The 19,570-nt window shown below is 39.2% G+C and overlaps 1 protein-coding gene across 10 annotated transcripts in view; it reads left to right on the plus strand.

The window, feature by feature from the left end:
* RERE (arginine-glutamic acid dipeptide repeats) overlaps window positions 1–19,570 on the plus strand; it is a 391,036-nt gene that overhangs the window by 53,769 nt on the left and 317,697 nt on the right. The window contains exon 1 of one of the 10 annotated variants that reach the window (XM_039508661.1): window positions 17,106–17,201. The exons of the other annotated variants lie outside the window; for them this stretch is intronic. The gene's annotated coding sequence lies outside the window, so the exon portion shown is untranslated. Of the gene's footprint in view, window positions 1–17,105; window positions 17,202–19,570 lie in introns of those variants that run through there. 10 annotated transcript variants of the gene reach the window in all.

Consider the following 19,570-nt stretch of genomic DNA (forward strand, 5'->3'; position numbering starts at 1 on the left):
CTAGACTATACAAATGTTTTATCTGCCTCAAATTAACTAGCAGTCAGTTAATTTGAGGGGTGGGGTGGGAAATCGAGACATAATCTGAGGGTTTATCTACATAAGAAAGTTTTACCAGTGACATTGGTAAAACTCCTTGGTGGACACCTATTCCAGAATGAGGGCATTTTTTCAGCTGACCTTAACCCCCCTCTTTTCCAAATGAAATAAACTAATCTGAAAAAGGTACTCATGTCAGAATAAGAGTATCCACAGGAGTTGTATCTGGTATATCTGTTCAAGTGCACACATTGGCTTATACCAGGATAACATGCTCATGTACACAAGCAATCAACTGACAGTTCTTAGATTTTGTGTATCCAGGGGGCTTGTGGGTGGCATTGTGAATGGAGGGCTCTCCATTTTGGAGTTGGCTTCCTTTCTTTACCTGGTCTGACATCCTAAATGTCAAACAATTCAGGCTCTGTTTCAAACCTCTCCTTGCTGTTTAATTCTGGCTTTGACAATGGTGGGAAAAAGTCTTAATATAGGCTGGGTGGGGAGTTGTTTGGCTGACGTGTCAGATTTTGTGTCGTAAATTGTTTTACTGCAAAACGTATATGTGCCTAGAATGCTTTTTGTAGGAACACTACTGAAATTAAAAGTGTAAATCTTTTTAAAAAAGTAACCCCAGCTCTACATAACCATGTAATTTTAGCAAGGAATTCTGGTAACATAAAACCGCAAAAGCAAAACTCAAGGGGTTTATCATTACTAGAAAACAGATAGAATTACAGTCTTAAATTAAAGTACCTCTGACAATGTACTTATTTAATCACATACATGGATTGTGATTAATGCCCAGGGATCTGCTAAAAACCTGCTCAAAGGTGCTAACAATTGTTTGACGCAGCTCAAATCTGCTTCAGGCAGTGAAAAGCACCTTTCCACATGTGCTGATTTCCGTTTTTTCTCCCCTGTTGAAGTTTGTGGGGTGTTATTTTTTTTATTATATTTTATTTTTGGTGATGTTTCAGTTTTGGGTTGTTTCTGAAGTCTGGAAAATACCTGTGGCTGTAAGCACTGTTAATTGGCCTGCTACGGACTTTCATATAAAATGCTCTCAATTTTTAAAAACCTGCAGACAATGTCAAACAAAGGTGGTGTGAATTCTTGCATAATTGTAAGAGCCTGATGTTTCTTGCTTTAATCATTTCAATCTGGGAATAAGGGAAGGAAACTCTAGAGGGCGCTATAAATCAACTTGTAGGATTCTCCTTACACTACACTATTACAAACATAAAGCTTACTCTTGAAAAGCAGTGAAAGTTGCTCTGCATTACTTTCTCATTACATGGCACCTCAGTTTGGTGGAAAAATGAATATTGAAAGAACACTACTGGTTTGGCTTGCAGAATTATTCTGGAAGATGCATCTTAATTATTTAGCTCTGGGGGATTCTCCACAAGACTTCAAAAACAGTGCTGCTCTCAAATGTCTTACCTAGAGTTTTCACGCTGACTTAAATCATTTTGGATATTGAAATAGCTTTTCAGGCATTTATAGAACATGAACAAATGGATGGTCCTCATTCCCGGGTGTTCTCCCCCTCCCCCTCACTGCATAAGACATAAAATCCTACATCTTGCATTAAGATATTAAAAGAGAAGAGAGAGAACTTCTAAATAATGTACAAAGTCACACTGGCAGATCAGAGCTTTTTCCTCTTTGTAATGGTCCCACTAACTTGTTTCATATGTGAGTTTTTGTTTCTGTTCATATTATATACTAGTACTTCATATAATTTTTTTTTGTTGTGTAGCAATTAACAAGTAAGTATAAAATAGGTGTCCTTGTCAGGATTAGTTCCTGTTTGGAGAGGCAGCAATCAAAATTGCTTAGAATATTGAATGAGTTTGTCATTGAAGGCAGCTGGATCCAAGCTGGAGTAACAGGTTACACACAAAATAGTTTTTGGCTTTGGAACACTAGTAGGATGCGGTTACAGTCAATTTTCTTTTGATTGGGTGAAGGGAGGTAGCCAGGACGGATAATAAAAAATGAAGTTATTGGTGTGTACATTGTACATTTTTTAAAGTACCATTTTCCTGATGCGTGAGTAAGGCATCTGTTAGTTTCATAAAAATTCTCCCCTCCCCCCCCAAAGATAATAAAAAAAGAAAAAATTAAGCCATATAAATGAGAGAGATTTAACTAGGTCTCCAGAGTTGCAAATAGCAAATGGGCCTTTTTTTTGGTTCTTAAACTTGAAATTAGTAGAAGCTCCAGAGACTAGAAACACTTGTGTCTGATCCAGACCAGCCAATGGGAGCCACTCAAAATAGCATTTGTTCAGTTTTCCATACTTCTGCACAAATTCTAAAGAGTTTTTTTTCATATTTCAGGGAACCAGAGGAAGGAATTTAATACCTTGAGGCTTGATTTGAGTTTTAATTCAAATCCCTGCCATCGAATTTGGAAAAATCAAACTTTTATTGAGGCCTTAAGTTTTTAAGTTCTCATCAGAAATATTTCCTGTTTCTACTTCAGTTTCAGTTTCTTGCCTCTCTAAAAAGGACAGTGGACGGTCTCGCTCTACAGTTAAGTTCTAGATCACTGTTTTTAAGGTAAAATTAATCTTATTTTTGAGTCTAAGACAGATGGGAGTGCTTGTCTTAATCTGAAAAAAATTAGACAGAAATCTGAGGCACAAGAGGCATAGTATCCATGTTTCAGATAGCTCAGGAACAGCTACTGGGTAAAAGCATTCATCCATTACCATTGCAAGTGGTTGGCATACAAAGTCCATTGTGACGTTTGCCACCTGTTTGTGGGGTTTCTTTTATCTAATTTAAGTGAAGGTTTTAAAATATATATATATAATGAGTCACATTAAGCAAAACTGAGCTCTTCTCCCTTTCCCACACCCTTTTTAATAAATGTACTTTGAGTAACGATACCCTGCACTACAATAGTGAATTCAAAGTGCCTTACAAAAATTAACTGCTCTGTGAGGTAGGCCTTATTACCTCCATGTCATAGATGGATAAGCTGAGGCATGGAGAACTTGTAAGTGACCAAGGCAGAATATGGGAGTTGCAGGTGGCACATGGGGAATAGAACCAAGTCATCTTGCTTCTTAGTCTTGTGCTTTCACCATTAGATGCAATATTCCAAATATTAAATATAGTGTCTCTTTAATAACATTTTGTATCAAGAGGAATCTCCATGCGTCTGACGGAGTGGGTATTCACCCACGAAAGCTTATGTTCCAATACATCGGTTAGTCTGTAAGGTGCCACAGGACTCTGTTGCTTTTTACAGATCCAGACTAACATGGCTACTTGAGTCCAAACTAATGTTAATTTACAATGTAGCATTACAAGTTTCCATATCTGATTTTGGATCAGATCGTGTAAATATCTAATTCAAGTACTTCTAATACAGAAATTGTTTTCTTTCATGATTTTAAAGATAACAAAACATAGTTACATTCATATTGTCACATTAGTTCAAAATCTCAGTTGAAGGTAACATAGCTAGAATTTCTGTAGTCAGGGTTGGAGTTGCATATGTGCTTCTGCAAATATAACTTCCATCTCCATTCATCTTTGCAACGTGGTAGCAGTATTTTTGTCTTAAAAAAAAATCATCCTGATTTTGAAGTGCATAGTTATTTTGGTATCTTGTGCCACATTCAGATTTTAGATCTGCTGCTGGGCCCCCTCTAGTGGTGTGTAAATGCTTTAACAAATTTCATACTTCAACAGCTTCCACTACAAAAAAGGAAAATAAATGTTCCCCTTAATATAGCAGATAATATAAAACAAGTAATTTTTAATACTGACTTAAGAGAGGTTTGGGGGATAGTAATTGTTTCAACCTGATGGAAGATTAAAACTTGTCTCCCTTGTCAGATATTAAATGTGGGAAATTGCTGCAGGCTATGGAATAAAATCCTTGATTTACAGTGCAACATGGTGAAAGGCTATAATGCAGGAACTGTATAGATTTCTTTGGTATAAAGGCTTCATTTAAGAGGACAAAAGTAGCAAGACTATTTCAGCTTGTGGTTTCTATTTGGTAGGCAGAGTCCCAACGTGATTTGTACGATGTAATGTTGGTAATTCAGAGCTGGAAAACGGACTGGATAATTCTGAACCTTTCTCAGCATAACAACTTTTTATCAGTAGTAGTAATGAGTTAATACTGTGTAATATGCATGGAGATTACCTTCCTCCTCAAGTTTAAGGTTAAAATTATAGCAAGCATGTTTGTTAGCTTTTGTTGGCATTGAAGAGCACTTTTGACACTTGCACATTCTCACCATGGACATATTTTTCTACTTAATGTGAGCAGTTGCTTAATTTGAAAAGCTGTTACTACTTTTGATCCTGACTGGCAAAAATCAATGTGCACAGTGTAGTCTGAACTAATAGGAATCAAACTCATTAAGGCATGAAAATGGTTTAATCAACAGTGAACCACCTTAAAGGCTATTTCAAAATATACTAAAGGCAGATTCATAAAAGAAAATGTTCCATTCCGAGATTAAATAGTGACAGATTTCACTGGCTACCTCCAACTCCTCTAGAAAAATATTTCTTATGGCTTTAGATCAAATGACAAACATGCAAACTAGTTACTGTTTTCTTTGTAGTGGGTGCCCTTTGAGGCTGTGAAAGGCACTTTGTTCACACCATGCTCTAACCTGAGGGCTGATTGAAACAGGGCTGCTAACCCCCCTTTTTATCCCATTTGTCAGTTTGGAGTCTCATTATTTAAAAATATAAAGATAGATGGATGGATGGTGTACAGATTATTGGCAGTCATACAGAGAGACCAGGTAACATGAGCTGAATAGTATGTTAAAATGATAAGTGTGTGGCCCTGTATAACTCCGCCCGTGAATGATCCCTGATCAAATTAGGCCTAAAACTTAGGTTTTTTTAGGAGCATCAAAACTTATCTCAAAATATGAAACTGATCGATAGAAATATTTCCATGAAATTAAAAATAAAATGTTGATGGAAACACTAAAAATTCCTCTGAAGTGTTTACAACTGAAACATTGCGGCTTTGGGTTAATGCATGAGAACTTGAAAGTGAAATGTACTAGAAACTGACCAATTTGTTTTCATTGACAAAATTGAGAAAAAAATTAATTTTTTGTAAAATTGATAGATATTAAAAAACAATTTATTTTGTCTTAGCAATATAAGATTGTTTTTAAAGGTAAGGAAATCTGTTTTTTAAAAATATGATCTTTACCAGCATCATCTTTTTCTCCAGTCTGGGGTTTCTCTGAAGGGAAACTGCCATCATAACAGATGGAGACAATTTCGAGATGTGGATGATTATTCATCAGTGATAAAAACAGATCACCACACTGATTTGCCACTGGTCACCAAATAGGATTTGAGCCTGGGTCTCCAGAAATGAGAGACGAGTTTATCTCTTGTTAAGCAGGGAGAAGGCACCCTTATTTTTGTTCTAGTGAGTTGCGAGAGCAGACACGAAGCACTAAAATACATTTGTTATATAGATGACTGTTCGTTTGGGTGGTGGAAGGGATTCATTTTTAATGCTTTTATCATTTCCTAGGTGCTCTAACTATGCAGCACTTTTTCCTTTTTAACACAATTTTCTGTACTGATAACAAGGAAGAAGTTAGTTGCTGGGGTAGCTTGCCTGGCTTATTTCCCACTATCTGTTTTTTTTGTTTTGTTTTGTTTTTTTTTAAATTAGGCTTGTTTCAAAACTCTGCAACTTCACACTCGTGGCAAATGGCATTTATTATGGGGTCTTGACATGAACTGTGATGCGGTTTTGCTGACTAACTCGCAGAACTTCAGATCTGTCAAAGAATAAGCTAGATAGAAAAATTAGCTTACACAGTATCCCCATTTATTATTCTGGGAATGTATTTGAGTTTCTATATTGGGTTATAGAATGGAAGCATGCATTAAGTAGGTCTAAAATGGCAGAATTGTTATCTGGAAACATTTGACTTCAGCTGCGGTTGCTACCAGTGGAAGACACTGCAAACATGGTGAATTACTTACTTAAAGGAGCCTTTTTAGGACTTGGAAATAACTCCGTCCATTGGAATAAAGGGTAAAATGTACCAAAGACTAAAAAATATTTCTGGAGGGAGGATGACCAGAAAGATAAGGATGATGTGAAAATTTGTTGATGGCTTCTGTATTGAGCTATAGAAATCGTTTTGTTACTGCATTTTTGATAGGAGCATCTCATCACACAGATTGCAAAGTAAGGTCATAGTAGATTTCTCTCACTTCCCCCCCTTATTTGATTATGTTCTCACATTTTCAGGTATATTAAATACACCTCTACCCCAATATAACGCCACCTGATATAACGCGGTAAAGCAGTGCTCCGGGGGTGGGGAGGGGGGCTGCGCACTCCGGCGGATCAAAGGAAGTTCGATATAACGCGGGTTCACCTATAACACGGTAAGATTTTCTGGCTCCTGAAGTCAGCGTTGTATCGGGGTAGAGGTGTAATAGTATAAAGAATATAAATGGAAGAGCCTGTCCACATAATGCCAGAGCAAGGAAATATTCAATTAAACTGAAAGGCAACACATTAAAAATGGATAAAATCCTGCTCAACCTAAAACACAGCTAACCTGTAGAACTCTCTGCCACTATATATAATTAAGGCTAAGAGTTCAGTAGAATCCTATAAGGTATATGTATAACTAGTGATTGATCTGTGCCATTAAGTAGGTGGTGGGTGCGTGCGTGCACATGAGTAAATACAAATACCTATGCCACCTACTTAAGGGTGTAGGACAATCCCTAATTTATGGAGTTTGAGAGGATATTTGTATGGACAGTTATTCCATAATTGTCTACCATGGTGATTTCTTGCATCTGGTACTGGCCACTGCCAAAGACAGGTACTGGACTAGATAGACCATTAGTCTAACCCAGTATGCCAGTTCCCATATTCTGTGTGGATCTAGAGCAGGGGACAGCAAAAATTCCTACATGGCCCTGGGGAGGGGAGGGGGATCAAAGCCTGAGCCTGCCCTAGTCTCACTGCCCTGGGAGAGTGGGCCAGAGCCCAAGCCCCACCACCCTGAATGGGTGGTGGTGGGGGGTGTCAAAGCCGAAGCCCAAGGGCCTCAGCCTCGGGCAGGGGGCCTGTAACCTGGGCCCCACCATCCAGGGCTGAAACCCTTGGACTTCGGCCTCAGTCGACGAGCCTTGTGCTTTGGCCCTGGGCCCCAGCAAATCTAAGCCAACCCTGGCAACCCCATTAAAACGGTTTGAGAACCGCTGATCTAGAGATATGGAATGTTTTAGGCTAAATAGGGAAGGTGGAGAAGTTTCTCATATGCATAATTTACCTGAAAGCTAGACTAAACTGATGAGGGGCGTGGAAGTGCCTACCTTCTCTGAAATAAGAACGAAAAATCCTTATAGAAACTGAGCATGATTGAGTACTAAAGGGCTCTTCAGCCTAGTGGAGAAAGGCATAACAAAGAACAAATGGCTGGATGTTCAAGTCAGACAAATTCAAATTGGAAATAGGATACACATTTTTAACATGGTGATTTAACCATTGGAACAAACTACTGAGGGAAGTGGTGGATTCTCCATCTCTTGCTGTCTCCATATCAAGCCTGGATGCCTTTCTAGAAGATGTGCATTATCCAAACACAAGGTATGACTCAAGAGAGGGTAACTGAGCAAAACATAAGGAGCTGCAACATTCAGGAGGTCCTTTCTGACCTCAAGCTCCACAGAGTTGAGGCTAGGTTGCAGCAATTGTAAAATGGCAAACTTAAGGCTGCAGCTGCCTTTCTCTTCCAAATTTAAATTAGCTACTAGAAGAGTGTGAACCCCAAGTGGAGAGTTCAGTGGTGACTAAACAGTTGCAGAGCAGTTAGGGAATGGGCCGAGTTCAAGTGCTGAATTTCTGTAAGCGATGGATCTGGATGGAAGATACTTAAAGTTCATAGAACTCGCTAAAGTCTGCCGTATTTGCCAGTCTTGCTGTTTTCATTATACTTATAATGATCTAGGGTTTTCTTATATTGGTTGGTGCCTGTGCATGACAGGGGTTCTACTATATTAATATGCAATAAAGAAAACAAACCAGGAAGTTGCTGGTGATGTTGGTTATTCCTAGTTCATCTTTTTAAAAAAGGACTGGTTTTATTGCACTCACACAATTTCCTCTTCATGAATATATCAATGCAAAATTAACCCTTTTGTGCAGGCTGCAACACTTAGTGATGAGTCAGGTAAACAAGTCTCTAAAATCTGCCCCCTAACCCTCCCACCCCTTCAGTTTTTGTTAATTTAAAGGATGTGACTTCATGGGACCACCAGGTGAAATGTAAGATGTGGTTTTCATGAGCATTTCTGAAGCTTCTGAGTAAACTGTGAAGGAGGAGATGGTATCGCAGCTGTAAAGTGACAGTCATTCAGTGTACAACTGATTCAAACTCAAGCTTGGCAGGAAAAAGTAATAATTTGCCTTTTTATGTGCAAATCTTATGAACTGAGACTTGGATCCTTTTACATCCTGAGCTTTGCTAAGTACATCAGCTGGGATTAGAATGTAATATTAGCTTTACTTCCAACAGACCTTAGGCCCCATGGCTCTTTAACTGATACCTTGAAACTATACAATGGGAATAAAATTATTCAATTAATGATTGATCGCAATGGTCCTTGAGAGCCAGCATACTTAGACACGATTTAGCAGTTCTGGGACTCTATTGTACTTTCCGTAATGGGGAAAGTGGAGAGGGGGAAGGTACAAAGTGATTTCATATTATCATAGGATTCTTGTTTTCCCTACGTTCTGTTTTGGGGCCCTGATGCTGCCAAGGTGCTGATCGTTCTCAGCACCTATTCATGTTAGTAAGAGCTGAGTGCGCCTGGTATCTCATGAAACTGGGGCTGTTGGTGTCATGAGTAAGTTAATGGTTTGCTGCTCCTTTAGACTTGTAGGGTTCTGCTTTATCCCAATCTGGAAATTGGGGTTTTGGGTGAAGTTACCAGCAAAAGTAAAGAATGTCAGACAGCACCTGCTCCTCTTCTAAACTGAGGGTGAATCATATTTGTTGATTAAGGAAATATTTGCCTTTGAAAAGAACAGTTTTGTTGTGTTAACACAGGGATTGAGTAATTCCATCCCAACCTGATTTGTGCCCTGGTGAGGACCAAGATCACTGGCTTGTAACATGCATAATTTAACCTTTTCATTAAAATTTAAAACAGTTCTCTTGTTTTCTGTGATTGCTGCAGCTCTGCCATTGCTGTTTTGCATTGTGCAAATGAGAAAATGCAGTAGATGTGTTCATCTGAGGTTGGAGGGAATAGGAGCAACAGAAGCAGGGTGTCATTTCTAGTTTGTGATTAGCTGCAGGGCTGGTGCAACCTATTAGGCCACCTAGGCAGTCGCCTAGGGCGCTATTTGGAGGGCGGCATTTTGGGTCCTTCGGCGGCGACCGTGGCGTCCAGATCTTCGGCCTCCCCGGTAGTCATCGGCATTTAGGCGGAGGGAGCTGGGACAGGAGGGCGCGGGGAGGGCCGCCTGCAGCAAGTAAGAGGTGGGGGAAGCGGCACTCAGGGGAACTCCCCGCCCCAGCTCACCTCTGCTCTGCCTCCTCCCCTGAGCACGCCGCCCCTTTTTCATTTAGGGGCTGGGAGAGTCTCCCATTTTTCGGGTTGGTAATCTTGTAAATCAGGGTAGAGGACTAGTGTCCAGAGTGCACATACCATAACTTCAGCATGAGTGAGAGGGAGACTAGAAGGGTATGGTTAGTAAAACAGATGTTCCTTTCTTGAAATTGCACACTTACAGTCTCATGTCTTAACCACTCTTAACAACTGTGTTTACTATCAAAGCTGGAAATTCAGACTTTGATTATAGTTTAGCTAGCTTTCAAGGGTTGCCTTTGCCTGTAAATGGATTATTTTTAGTTTAAAATTTTGCTTTAAGCATCCCCCCCCGCCCCACACACACTTAATTGACTCTTCAATCACTCCTTGCAGTACACATGTCAGCATTCCCAGGGAAACTAAACACAGTGCAAGAAGCACAATGGCACTTCTTACGTGAATGATTTGAAATGGTGGCACTTTTTCTTCTTTTTATGCTGGAAAAAAATGGGAGTCATTCTCACTGTCTGTATGATTGCATGCATATATATGTTTATATCCTTTCAGAGTTTACTGTAGTAACACTCTGTGGTCTGTCTAAAATTACCCTTCTGAAACTTGACAGACTGCAGGTTAAAAATGAAATGAAATAAGTACCCTAGTGTTTGTTCTGCAACAGCTTAATGATACCTTTATTAGAGATGTTGAAATAGTTTCAAAGCGTAACCTTTAAAATGTGTTTTCACATCTTAATGTGTCACACTTGGCACATTCAGTTCTTACAAACCAGAAGAAGCAGATTTTGTTTCATGATGAAGCTGCTTGCCAAGCTTTAATTTAGGTGGTCTTAATGGATTATTAATGAACTTGTGAAGTGTACAGGAATACTTTTTATTGACAAAACACCAGCATTAAAATTCAGCGCTTTGTATGTCAATACCCTAATCAAGGGCTGGGCATTGTGTTTAGATGTTACTGAAAAATGCAACTTTTACACAACCTAATTAATACCTTGAAATTTGACTTACAATTGCTAGAAAGCATTCTTTCTCTCACACAGGCAGATACATGTGCTCTGGCTTTATTCCTCATAGGTCCACGTTCTGAGTAATGTGTGTGTTTGAGGACAGAATGAAAACTTTCAACTGCTGTAATCAGTAGGAAGAGAATCTTCTTGTGTTCTTGCTTACATGTGGGTTGTGGTGTTTTTTTTACTGGCTTTGAACTTTCATTCAGGTGGGATTTTTGTCAGAATTCTAGAGTAAAAACTTCACATCAAACCACTAATTTGGGGTTCTTTATAACTTCTGGTTTCTATGTCTCTCCTGAATTTGCACTGTTTCAGCAGTGGTTCTCAACTAGGAGTACATGTACCCCTCAGGGTATGCAGAGGTCTTCCAGGGAGTACAGCAACTCATCTAGGTATTTGCCTAGTTTTACAACAAGCTATATAAAAAGCACTAGTGAAGTCAGTACAAACTAAAGACACACAATGACTTGTCTATACTGCTTTATATACTATACACTGAAATGTATAATATTTATATTCCAATTGATTTATTTTATAATGCTATAGTAAACATGAGAAAGTAAGCAATTTTTCAGTGATCGTGTGCTGTGACACTTTTTTTATATTTATCTGATTTTTGTAAGCAAGCAGTTTTTAAGTGAGGGTGAAACTTGGGGTACCCAAGACAAATCAGACTCCTGAAAGGAGTACAGTAATCTGGAAAGTTGAGAGTCACTGTTCTATTGTAATTTTAAGGTGGTGTTTAAGAGTCTGGCAGTAGGTGGCGTATTACTGCTTGACCATATTTGGGAAGAGCTAACTGATAAATATAGATGCTGGTTATTGGTAAGCCGCCTTGTTGGTTAAGATTGCCTCATTCATTTCTGCCATTCTAGCAGTTCTGGAATGCTATGTGATTTATTTATTTCTATGCTAGGAACCTGCTTTAACAGGGATTGTGACAGTTTTCACACACTATCTGTTCCCTTTGTCCATGAATGTGTCTTGCTTTTCTCATAATTCCACGCAGAACACTTAAATGTTTTCTTAAGTGGGTGTTTGTTCTTTGGTAATGTCCCTTTCAGTCATGCGTGAATTAGTTTGTGCTTTACTGTATCATAATCTGTAATCAGTTGCTTTCATCAGGGAAGATGTCTTTAGAACATACTTAAAAAACAGGCATTGTGTGTGATTTTTTTTAAAATAAATAAAATGCTGGGTTTGTTTAAAAGATAGATATTTGTATGAGCCACAGGATTTTCCTATTGAGGTTGTGAATTTTAAGAACGTGTATGCAAGTTAAAAGTTGGAGAGGAGCATTTCTTCAACCATTAATTCATTTTGAGTACGGTGCTGTGTTGGAAATAACTTGTCCAGACCTGATGGGGATTAAACACATACTAAATAGCTGATGTGCAATGTTTCTTCCTACGGTTGATGGTTGTAGTGTTTCCCTTCCCTTCCAACTACAGACAACTAAACTGAGAATCAGGGACCCCTTTGGTGCCAAATTCTCATTTTGACATGCCATGAAGGGAAAAATTGCACATCCTTCCTAAAAACATTAGATTTATTTACCCAGTATGCGTCAACTGCATTACTCAAGAGATGGAGTGAAACCAAGTTAGTCCAGACCAGTGTGATTTTACTTTGAAATTTCAGAGACGGTCATGCTATTTCTGACTCACAGAATACTCTAAAGGAATATGGCTAAGTCTTATTTTGTTTTTAACTCTTATAGCTACCTACTGTATAAAAATCTACTGAAAACATAAATACATATAGATGCATTCTGTTCTGTGACAGAAACAAAGTTAACCTTCTTATGGCAGCATATCTTTACATTAAGCAATACAAACAAATCAAACCCCTTAATATTTGAGTGTCTCTAGTACCAACCACAGTTAATTAATTGATACCTCTAGATGTCCATGTAAATTATCAATAATTTATTGTGCATGTAATTTTGAAGAGGGGTGTGTGTGTGTGTGGTGATTAAATTGATGACTGCTCCAATATCGTATAATAGGCCTGATTATTCATGTATCTGTGAAGGAAATAAAATATTTTTCCTATATTTAGTTTTAAGACTCGTGTATGGCTTAAGCCCTAGCTATGTGGAAGAGACTCTAATTTTGTGTATGCCGTATTTGCTTTTAAGAATGCATCCTGGTGTGTTTGAAATAAATAAATAAAAATAGGTTTGACTTCAACAAACTTGATTGGATAATTTTGTGACCCAAGGTCCATGTTGCTCGCAGAGCAGTGTAGTTTTAAATTACTCTTTTTTTACAGTGCTTTTTAAACTAGAAAGGAAGCCGTAGGATAAAAGGTCTGGTTCTTAATCTGAATTTTTAGAATTGTCAACATAGTATTAGCCTGGAGGTAAGACGATGCATGTCTAACATTTGGTTGCAATGATTAATATTATTATAGTGTCTCAAAAGACATCTATTAATCAGTGGAAGCATCTACAAATTGGGAAGTATCAATTCTTGACAAATAGTAATTGTTGCTATGAAGTTGGGGCTGGCCGTCTGTTGCTATGGTTTTTAGTTAGCTATTATAAATGGGTGGTGGTGGTGGAAGAGGAACACCCAGCTTCTGCTGCCTCTCCTCTCCCTCAGACCTCTGTTAAAAATAAAAACTAGATTAGTTCCATCCCTAGGTATCCTCTTTCTAGAATGAAATTCAGGGTTTTTTTTTTTTTTCTCCCCCCTTTGGCCTTATTTCTGAAGATCATGACTTCCATGTGTGTGCTGCACCTTCTTTACTGGCCAGTCCCCTTTGCATATGAATCCACAACTGAACTATAGTCATGCAGTTCCAGACTGTTAAAATATTTTCCGCATTATAGTACAGACTTCCTGTTTTTAAAGCTTATCTGACCCTCCTGAGGGAAAGATTAATATAGCTATGGTCACATCCTGTGGCTATTGTCATTTTTAAAAAGTCTATTGAATTTTCTGAAATCTTTGAATGTAAAAGTGATTGCACTAAAAATGTTGAGTGCTCTAGTCACATTTCTGATCTTTCCAGTGCCTTTAATAAACCCAGCAAGTTTTTGTGCATATCTGTTTGTTTAGTATTTGCTACGTTTGGTATGTCAGGAAAATCTCCCAGTAAAGGATCTGCCCTATTCTGGAGAGATTGTAAAGGAAGCATTTGGCAGTCATTTCCTTTAGCTTGTGAGAATGAGCATGCTTTACATTATAATAGTTTAAACATACCGCAGGCTGTTGATAGAGGTATCATATTTTCCATTTGCAAAGTTCCTTTATATTTAAAATCTTGAGGAGAGATCAGGGTAGCTTTCATTGTTTGTTTAAAATTGCATTGATAAAATAGTTGAAAGAAATGCATTAACCGCACTCCTCCTCCTTCCTGCTTCTATTTTAATCAGAATTTCATACTTCCAAATGTTTCCTTTTTACTTTAAAAAAAAAAAATCAACTAAAGCTAAGTTAGTGCTGACATTGCTCATCCTTTGATTAAAAGCCAATATACGTTATTTAGGTAAAACATTCCTTTACACTTCTTTCATTTTGTCTTGAAAACTGTCTGTCCAGCTGTCTTTTTCTTCTTGTTTTTAAAATGGCATCTTCTAAAATAAAGTACTTTTGTTCAAGAGAAGCTGTAGTTTAAAGCAGAAAGTTACTCAACAGGTTGGTGTCCGTCTTTATCTGTACCACAGACTCAGAAGCTTTTAGTTTTTGTTTTCATGTTTTGCGTTTACAGTGTGCCATTTCTTGCTTTGGAGTTTCCCAGAGCAGGCGTTTTCAGAAAAAGATTGTTTAACTTCTATATTTGCAGCTAAGTAGCAGGGGAAACAAACCAGAGGGAGAAATACTATGTAAGTTAATTTCTTTGATTTGCAAACATGATCTTATTTGCTGAAATATCTATCTATCTAGCCTAGTTTGTTTTGATTTCTTGCTGTGGAAGTTCCAGCTGGGGTTTCAAGTTGTCTTTTCTCACCACTTGCTTTCTAGTAACTTGGTCAGATTCCCCCAACTAAATTTATTACATTTAGCAGATACCTAAGTACATAAGGGACCTCATCTTAAACATCCTGCCAAGTCCCTGAGTTCCTCAGCTCATTCATCCATATGACCCTCTTTGTCATTTTAGCCACAACTCTTCGAGTGAGAGATCTCTCTTCCTAACTGTTTTGTCCTTTCAAAGTGCAATTGTCTTGGAACATATATCCAATCTGTTCTCCAGTGAATTTTGCACTGTAAGTGGAAAATGTATTTTAAAGTGTGCTTCCTCTTAGTAGGACTTCTTAAGGCACCTTGAAGGGTTTGTTTCAAGCTTTAGATCGCTGGCAGAGTTGCATACCTCAGAATATTACCGTGGAGAGAGCACTGCACTTTGGAGGGTCATGGCTTGACTCTTGACCATGTAGAGAACTTTGTAGAAGAAATAATAATCTAGGATGTATTGTAGATGATTCAGGTGCCTCCCCCGCCCCCTTTTTTAAAAATTAAAATGGTTTATTAGAGAAAGACAGGGTTCTTAGTACCCTTGCACATCTCTCTAAGGTACATTTAAGACAGCTGCTAGTCATATTTCATAGGAAAAAGCTGTGTGGGTAGAACTATTGAAATACTTCAATGTATTTGGTTTGTGAAACTGGCTCTAGGACCTGTCTAGACTAGAAGAAAAGGTATGTTACAATATGTTGGCTAACATGCTGCAACTGACGCATTTGAATCTGCTCCGTGGACATGTCACGATGGTGTGTGAAACTTTGTTGAGTTAAAGCATAATAGGGAACCTAGGCTTTAACTGAAAAGCATAGTGTAGCCATGTTCTAGCTTCACACCATTTTAAATCTTAGTTTAGATGAGGCATGAGACTTGAAGATAACTCATGTGGTAGCTTTGTTATATTGATGTGTACTTCCTGGAGTCTCTTGGTATACTATATACTGTAACAGTGTTTTTTGTTCATGGATGTGTCTACCTGAAAGCTGGTTACTCAGCATGCTAGTTAGCTATTTTTCTTTGGGTAAATAGCTGCTTGGGCTATTTTTCTTTCAGATTTGGGTTTTTTTAAAAAGGCAGTTGCAGCTGAGAGCATGTCTGTGAAGTTTAAGTCTTCAGACTCTTATAGTATAGCTATAAATCTCAGAAAGTAGAAGATTACAATCTTAAATTATAGTGTTCTGGTCAACACTTCCATAACTTTGAAACTGGATTAGTTACCATACTTTAAGGGCATAGTGTATTTTGAATTCAGACAACTGCTTAGAATTGTGGGTGAGTGCTTTTAACTGTAGGCGTGAGAGTGTCCGGGGAAGGACCTCAAAAGGTGGACAAGATGGACAGACTGTTATCCCAATAACCAAAAATTAGTATTTGATAAAGGCTGAACAACAATTATGGAAATTCCTTGTTTAATTAATTCTTATGTACCTTAACAGAAAGGTCTTTTGCTCTGAATTAAGTTTTAAAACTTGGTACAGATTGAACCCCTCTAATCCGGCACTCCCTGGTCCAGCAACATCCGTGGTCTAGCATAGGTGCTGACTCCATGGGTGCTCTGGGGCTGGAGCACCCACGGGGAAAAATAAGTGGGTGTGGAGCATCCACCAGCGCCAAGCTCCCCCCTCTACCCCCTCCCCCCATCTCTTGCGTGCTGGCGGCCCTGCGCTTACCAACTCCTCCCTCCCTCCCATCACTTCCGAAGTGCCACGAACAGCTGATTCGCAGCATTCAAGCTCCGGGAGGGAGGGAACCTGGGTCCGGCAGCTGGGACCCCGGGTGAGGGGCCGGTGGCTGGGACCTGGAGCTGGTTTCGGAGCCCCTGGGCAAGGGGCCAGTGGCCAGGCCCCCGGGCGGCAGCAGGGCCCCCAGGGACAGGGCCACGCTGGACACAAAGTCTGGGGGTGCTGTAGCACCCCCCGCACCTCTATTTCCTGTGCCTGTGGAGACCCGCTGGCTCTCTGCATTGACCTCCTGTGGTTTGGCAAATTCTCTGGTTTGGCACTGGTCCTGAGGGTGCCGGACTAGGAGGTTCAGCCTGTAGTGTGTAAGATACCTTGTCAGTATCCATAAGCTCTCTGGTGAAAGAACTTTGTCCTCTTGTCCTTCCTATGGCAATAATAGGAGTAAGTAAAATAATCACTTATTTTTATAAGGAGATTTCAGAGATACTCAGATGGAATTCATGTACCAGACCACCCTCACAGTTCTTTCTACACAGTCTGTACATTAGTAATTGTTTCAATACTTCTCACAGGTCCTTAAGCCAAAGGTAATAGCACTTTGCCTGTTAGCTCACAGGTAAATACTGATACATGATCACTATTGCTATTGCAAAATGTTTCAAGTTGCATTTTCCTCTCAGTCTTCCCTTTCTCTGAGTTAGGAGATGATGTGAAATCACATTCTGAACACTCCACACAGTCACGATTTTCAAACACTCCATACGTTCCATATTCAAACAGCAGGTGACAGTTACGGCAAGATGAGTGCTTGGAATGTTTAGGAACAGAAAGGTCTAATTGGCTGAAAATGAGGTTAGGATTCACTTGCGGTTCTGGGATTTCTACCTGTCTGGTAAGGCCTTCTTTCTCAGAGTATCAAAGTGGTGCCAAAGTTAATGGTTACTTTCAGGGTTTTTGTATTGGGTGTGCAAAGGTATAAGTACAAAGCGAGAGGTATTTTTTCTGTATTCAAAAGCTGACATTTAAAAAATTCAGTTATTTTTAAACTGTAGGAATGCAAGATAGTGAGTGGTTTAACAGGTGGTCTTTTCCCCCACATAATTAAGAGTGCTTTTTAAAAAATGAAATTGTGGAGGCTCATAATCCATAGTGAACACAGGTGCCATCTGGGAATTCTAGGGAGGTAGAAAAATGGTTTCTCTAAAAATTGGCTGCTGTGCACTAAATTAAATAAATAAACACAAAAAGATATTTCAGTGTGCTGGTTTAGGAACCGCCTCTGCCGTACAAGCAGTCCTATTAGAGATCTAGCCAAAACATCCTTCCATCTTGCACCAGAGATGGGACTCTGATCATGTTTTAGCAGCTCCCAAATTGTGCTATGGCCTAGGACAAGACCACGGCTGAAACTGTGTTAGGCTGATGATACTGTTGAAACTATGTTCCCCATAGGTGTAAACAAGATCATAGCATATATGTATGCAGCATGCTGTGGCTCAGTCTACACTAGTAGATCGTGTTGCGCCCCCCCCTCCCCCCACACACCCCTTGTCCTCTTTACCACCCCTGGCACAGCTCCACTGGCAGCATTGCTAGTTTAGACAAGATTCTTGGTAACTTCCCAGCATTTCAAGTTCTCTAAACTTGCTCAGTATATAGACAGCAATACCTAGCTCTTAACAAGACCCGTGAAACCATCTACCCTCAGCCTTCTTTATACTAAGATCCATTACTGACAACTGATGAAGAACGTAGGTCACTTCTGGCTCACAAAAACAGGATTGAAAAGAGTTTGCTTCCTACAGTAAATAGTGCCAGACTTTTCAACACCCACTGCAAAACGCATGCTGATGTAGTGAGGTCTCTAGTGCACTTTCTGTGGTTTGGATCTGTTGCCACTAGTAGCCAAGCCATTTCAAACATTAAAGTCTGCAGTTAACTGCTGTAACGAGTAGTTTTTTGTCTTGTAATATTTCCGCCTTAGACTAGCTGTATATTGGGCTTATTTTTAACCATAGATCTCCAATTGTTATTCTTACCATTGGGGATGTACCAAGTATTAGTATGGGTGAGAATTTTATGCCACCTCTCCCCCCCCTCCCCCCAAAAAAGGGGGGGGAAATGACCTGCAACAATACTGGTGCAGTACCAGCAGTGGTGTGAACAATGGAAAAACCCTGGCAAGAGAGCCTGGTGTAGATAAAGTCCTGAAAAAGCCGTGTTAGTTAAATCAATTTTCAAAAATAGGTTCAGCTTAACGTGGACGTACTGTGTTATGCTTGTTGCCTATATGAGCTAGGCAAAAGAAGGTTAAACCTTCTTTCAGAAGACAGTCAAGATCAAGTTATTCTTGAAAATGGGCTTAACACACTTTGCTTGGTACAGTTCACGCTAACCAGACAGTGTGTGAAACCCATTTTTAAAAGCAAAAACTGGACTGTGTAGGTGTAGAGTGCTTTTAAATGTTATATGGCAAACCTTCTAGTTTTTTATGTTTAAAAACACATTATTAAAATTTTCTTATGTGATCTATATGATCAAATCAAGTATTTTCACGATTAGTTTGCCTGCCAAAGCATATATTTATCAGGTAGGTTTTAAACAGCTTCTTTGGAGCAGTTTGCCTGGTAGGTGGGTGAAATATTTATGCATACCCGATGATGGCTAAATCTCTCAGAAGGAATTTTGAAAGCAGTTGTACTATAGATCTTGTGGCCTTGGGGTATATCTGTATTTCATGTTTTTCAAATTTTGTAAAGCTCTCACAAGAGGTTATGAATTATTTGTGTCCTATGAAGTGTGTCTAGAAAGCAGCACCTTTATAGTCCTTTAAAAATACACTTTATGTCACTCTGCCCTGTTAAGTGCTTGATCTTTCACAAGCTGAAGCACATAGGTGCAGTATACAATGTTAGTGTCCACGGAAACAAGCAAAAGTTGGGAAATTGGAAGGTAGGGCTGACTTTCTAGTTATCTCAAGCAGTGTGAGAGACACACAGAAGACAACACTTGTACAATAGCAGGAGTTAATGACAGGGTGTCAAAGCCTTATCTTTGAATTTCCTAGCTTTTGTTGGCTTGTGTCACAACCGTAATGTTACTTAAACTAGGTATTCTATTTAATTATAATGCTTATAATAAAGTCAGATGTCGGCTCACTTGGCTGCATGCTTAGGCCTGTAGAATGCGGAGTTGCTTTGCTTGTAACTGCATCCGTTGTCTCCTTTCATTATCTGTTAATGGTACTCAACATGACAGGGT

Source organism: Mauremys reevesii, linkage group 21, assembly GCF_016161935.1.
Source record: "Mauremys reevesii isolate NIE-2019 linkage group 21, ASM1616193v1, whole genome shotgun sequence".
NCBI classification, from domain to species: Eukaryota; Metazoa; Chordata; order Testudines; family Geoemydidae; genus Mauremys; species Mauremys reevesii.